At 45.9% G+C, this 5588-nt stretch overlaps 1 non-coding gene across 1 annotated transcript; it reads right to left on the bottom strand.

Moving 5' to 3' along the window:
* Positions 1 to 3846: 3846 nt before the first annotated feature.
* LOC144285161 (U6 spliceosomal RNA) lies at positions 3847 to 3953 on the bottom strand. The gene has a single exon (XR_013353546.1). It is a non-coding gene; the product is annotated as a U6 spliceosomal RNA (small nuclear RNA).
* Between the last annotated feature and the right edge of the window lie 1635 nt (positions 3954 to 5588).

The following is a 5588-nucleotide window of genomic DNA, read 5'->3' as shown; positions in this document are numbered from 1 at the left end:
GTCTAATGGAGTGAGAAGAAAGAGTTTCAGAAAGCAGGAGTGAGTAATGTAACTGAGACCTCAAGTGTTTGCCTTTGGGGGTTCTTGCTTGGTCAGATGTGTGACTCCAACATATGGCTTCCATCTGCCTGTCTGGTGCCCCCCATGCCCTTGGTATTGTCCTGACCCATCTGGTTTCCTTTCATGAGAGCTGAGGGAGACTCTGTCCCTGAGGTTCAGGTCAGAGTTCAGTGTCGTCAGTGCCTGGAAGGGGGAGGCCGGCAGGGCAGGTGAGGGCATGCAGGGCAGGTGAGGGCAGGCTCTCCATGCTGTGGCATGAGGGAACCATTTTAGGGGTTTCTCTTCAATAACCTTTTCTAAAAAAAAGAGGATACCTTTCATGTAGAAAAATTAGAAAAAAAGAAAAGAGAGAGGTCCAAAGAAGAAGTTATAATCTTGTTTTTTAGAGCCATTTGCGGTCACTTCCTTTTTATTTATTTATTTTTATTATTTTGGTGGGGGGCGAGGAGATACATTATCCAAGTGATATTTTTAGGAGTTCACATGAGTTCACAATTTAAAATATACCAAGGGAAGGGCTAAGGCAGGGAGACGATTTAGGAGGCTAATTCATGGGTCACTGGGCAAAATAAAAATGGTGGTGGTAGCAGTGACCAAGGGGAGGAAGGGGCAGAGCTGAGGCCAGTGAGTCTGGATGAACTTAGATGTGGCCAGAGACTGAGATAAAGTTACAGGTGACATGGAGAGTCCCACTGGATGGCAGCAGAATGCATCATTCATTCATTCAGCAGAAATGGATTGAGTTCCTACTATCCTCATGGAATTTGTAGCTCAATGGAGGGAGGCAGACAATAAAAGAAAAATAAATAACTGGAAGACATAGCATGTTAGGAAGTGTTATGGGGAAAAATGAAGCAAATTGAAAACAACCTGCTAATAAAAAGCCAAGGTCATAACCAGGAACCATAGGTCAACCACAGCATTTCCCCAAGAAGCCTTGACTCTACAGGGGCATCCTCATCTTGCGATCTACCCTGATCCTTCTGAAGGACAGTTTATGGTCCTGTCCTGTTACCTTTATTTTTTATTTTTTAAAGATTATTTTTAAGTAATCCATACACCCAATGTGGGGCTCAGATTTACAATCCTGAGGTCAAGAGTTGCCTGCTCTACTGACTGAGCCAGCCAGGCGCCCCCCGCCCCCGACATCCCCACCTTTATTGTAATGGATGAATGAATGAGTGGCCAAATTAAATCTGACCTTTGACCAGTGTTGACATTCAGAAGATAGTCTAATATTTAAAGGTTCTTATACCCTTTTTTGTGGAGTCAAGAATGCCCTTGGGAATGTGGTGGAAATGTATGGATCTCCTTCCCCATAAAACTAGACTTAACTCTCATTACATGCAATTCCCAGGGATTCACAGATGGAGAGTCAGCCGGGCCATGAGGAAGGGACCCACTGAGCACCTGAAGGTAAGGCCACATTTTTCTCATGACAACTAGTTGGAACCTCAAATCTTTACCCCAGAAAACTGTCCAGCCCACTTCACCTCCTATAGCATGAAAAAAATTTGGGCCTGGAAGTTATCAAGGACACTAGGGTGCCAGACGGCTTAGAGCAGGGAAGTCCGAGCCAGGCAGTCTGGTCGGGAGATGGCATGCATGCGTGATCCATTGCAGCTCTGGGGAAGGTCAAAGCCAACACATGTTCAGAAAGGGCGTAGGCAGTGGGCTGCCTGCAGAGAGTGAAGGGTAAAGGATATAAAAAAGACACTGGGGGTGCGCTTGGTTGGCTCAGTTTCTGGAACATTTGACTCTCAATCTCAGGGTTATGAGTTCAAGTCCCATGTTGGTCATGGAGTCTACTTAAAAAAAAGGAGGGGGGCTTGCAAGCCCAGAACAAGCAAAAGAGGCCCGGTGTCCTAAGACAAAGAAGGGAACAGTTTTCATGGTAGGTTCCATTTGTTGCTCATAGAATGTTCATAAAGCCCATATTCAGTTTGGAAACTTTTTGCCCTAGTCCCTGAACTTGTAGACATGATCGAAATAATAGACTGCATTCATAAGCACTTTCAACTTTTCTCTCATGGCAAACATGGACTTCATTGCTCTTAGCTTCAGAGGTATGGCTCACCTCTTGTCTACAACATCTGTTTTCATTTCTCCTGGGACCTGCATTATGGTGCACATAGTTGTGTAATGAGAATGCCCTAGAGTTAAATGAAAATTGCTTTTATTTTTAATTTTATTTATTTTTTTAAAAGATTTATTTATTTGAGGGATCCCTGGGTGGCGCAGCGGTTTGGCGCCTGCCTTTGGCCCAGAGCACGATCCTGGAGACCCGGCATCGAATCCCACGTCGGGCTGCCGGTGCATGGAGCCTGCTTCTCCCTCTGCCTCTCTCTCTCTCTCTCTCACTGTGTGCCTATCATAAATAAATAAAAAACTTAAAAAAAAAAGATTTATTTATTTGAGAGAGAGCAAGCAAGAGCAAGAGCAAGGGAGAGTAGGGGCAGAGGCAGAGGGAGAAGCAGACTCCCCGCTGAGCAGGAAGCCCGATGTGGGGCTCGATCCCAGGACCCTGAGATCATGGCCCGAGATGATGGCAGATGCCTCACCAACTGAGCCACCCAGGCGCCCTGCAAATTGCTTTTATTTATTTATTTTAAATTTTATTTATTCATGAGAGACAGAGAGAGAGAGAGAGAGAGGCAGAGACATAGAGGGAGAAGCGGGCTCTATGCAGGGAGCCCAATGTGGGACTCGATCTTGGCTCTCCAGGATCACGCCCTGAGCCACCCAGGCGTCCCTGCAAATTGCTTTTAAAGGATATTTACAAATAGTTTCTTTCTTTTTTCTTTAATTTTTATTTATTTATGATAGTCACAGAGAGAGAGAGAGAGAGAGGCAGAGACACAGGCAGAGGGAGAAGCAGGCTCCATGCACCGGGAGCCCGACGTGGGACTCGATCCCGGGTCTCCAGGATCGCGCCCTGGGCCAAAGGCAGGCGCCAAACCGCCGCGCCACCCAGGGATCCCTACAAATAGTTTCTAATGCATCCCCTGCCTAAATCATAACAGCTCGAAATTCTAAGAGCATAATGTGAAGATCTTACCCTGTGATAAAGTTCAGATTGAATATATAGGCTGGGGATCCCTGGGTGGCGCAGCGGTTTGGCGCCTGCCTTTGGCCCAGGGCGCGATCCTGGAGACCCGGGATCGAATCCCACGTCGGGCTCCCGGTGCATGGAGCCTGCTTCTCCCTCTGCCTGTGTCTCTGCGCCACTCTCTCTCTCTCTCACTGTGTGCCTATCATAAAATAAAATTAAAAAAATTTTGAATATATAGGCTGTGTTTGGGAGGAAGGACAACCTATAGGCTTTTGGAGGGGTAGGTTTAGAAAGAGAGTGATATTTTACATACTCTCTGTGTGCTTATGAACATGTGTGAGTGTGGAAATGCACAGGGAAAGCTCTCAACAGGCCAGACCTGTGGCTAACAGGGGCCACCCCTGGGGAGGAGGGTGGGAATGGGGTGAAGGGAGGGGATTTTCACCTTTTCTCCCACAAGCTCTAGTATCCTCTGAATCTTTTATTTATTTAAAGATTTTATGGACTTATTTGAGAGAGAGAGAGAGAGAGAACATGAGCAGGGTTCGGTGCACAGGGAGAAGCAGACAACTGGACGGGGAGCCAAATGTGGGGCTCGATCTCGGGACCCTGGGATCATGATACAAGCAGAAGGCAGACGCTTAACTGACTGAGCCACCCAGGTGCCCCCATTTGAATCTTTTAAATGGAGAATATGTTTACAAATTACTTGTGAAATTTATTTTATTTTATTTTTAAATATGGAACTCTTCATGAATTTGCATGTCATCCTTGCGCAGGGGCCACGCTAATCTTTTCTGTATCGTTCCAGTTTTAGTATATGTGCTGCCGAAGTGAGCACTCCTTGCGAAATTTAAAGCAAAGATAGATGGAGGCAAAATCTCAAGGTCAATGCAGTTGGTGTAAACAGACACCTAGATCTTCTAGAAAGTGGTAAAGGTCAAATTACCTTCAGAATACTGTAGGTAGACTCACCTTTTTTTTATTTTTAAGATTTTATTTATTTATTCATGAGAGACACAGAGAGGGAAGCAGAAACATAGGCAGAGGGAGAAGAGGCTCCTCACGGGGAGCCTAATATGGGACTCGATCCCAGGACCCTGGGATCAAGCCCTGAACCAAAGGCAGACATTCAACCACTGAGCCACCCAGGTGCCCCAGGGTCAGGTCAAGTTCTCTGAGACTCTGGGTAGAATCCTTCCTTGCCTCCACCCATTTCTGATGTGGCTGGAAACTCTTGGTGTTTCTTGGCTTGCAGTCACATCCCTCCCATCTCTACCTCTGTCATGTCATCACATGACATTCCCTTGTGTGTCTGTCTTTACATGGTGTCTTCCCTCTTCTGGTAAGGACACCAGTCATAGTGGATTAAAAACCTACTCTACCCTGATATGACCTCATCTTAACAACTCACATCTGCAAAAATCCTAATTCCAAATAAGGCCCCATTCTAAGGTATTGGGGGTTAGGACTCCCACGTTTCTTTTTCCAACCTATGATAATATGCCAAAGCTAGAACAAGAGCTCCCATCTTTACTCCCCACCAAACCACCTTATAATGATTCACTTCCTACGTCTCCTCTTTTTTAAAAAAAACCATCATGTGTAGACCTTGGTAACTGATAGCATCAAGTACAATAGGAAAGTTCTGGAGGAAGGATCTAGGACCTGCTGGGGGGACCCTGGTCAAGCAGAGAGGAGAATTTAACTGTGGAGGGATATCCTGGCAGAAAATTGTGGTACCAAACTGCTTAAAACACTTTGGGCTCTTCATCTCCAGCTTTTGCCAGCCCATAAAACTGTAGTAGCTGTGGCTGACGTCATTTGAAATTCTGTAGGCTTGACACCTCATAAGCTGAATGTATGTGTGCGTGAGTGTGTGTGTGTGAGAGAGAGAGGTTGGGGTTTGTGTGATGATGGTGTCAGTTGACTGTCTCAGAATTTCTACAGACTTCTCTTGCTAAGGGAAGCTTTATAACTTCCCTTAAGTTTCCCTGTAAACTTGAATATTATGGCAATTATACAGAGTAGCTTAAGTGATTTTCTTCTTTTGGCAACTAGTAGAGCTCAGGATTTTTTTTCTTCACAGACTCCGAGGTGTCCACTGGACATAGGCTTTTGTCTATAAAGTTTGAGGGGAAAAAGAAAAACAGAGATAACTAGGAAAAGGCTGGGCCACCACTGCCTTCTAGAGCTGCATGCAGAAAGGGGAGGGAGGGGAAGAGATGGGAGAGAGAGACACCAGGCACCGACCTGAATTGGAAAGAACATGGGCCAGTGTTGCCCGCTGGGAACTGACATCACAAGTAGAATGTGGGTGAATTACAAAGGTGACCTTTTATTTTTTTATTTTGTTTTATTTAGAGAGGAAGGGGGGAGGGGCAGAGGCAGAGGGAGAGAGACTCTCAAGCAGACTCCGCGCTGCGTGTGGAGCCCAATGCGGGGCTCAATCCCAGGACCCCAAGATCATGACCTG

Source organism: Canis aureus, chromosome 15 (assembly GCF_053574225.1).
Source record: "Canis aureus isolate CA01 chromosome 15, VMU_Caureus_v.1.0, whole genome shotgun sequence".
NCBI classification, from domain to species: Eukaryota; Metazoa; Chordata; class Mammalia; order Carnivora; family Canidae; genus Canis; species Canis aureus.
This window is presented reverse-complemented; position numbering and strand designations above follow the sequence as displayed.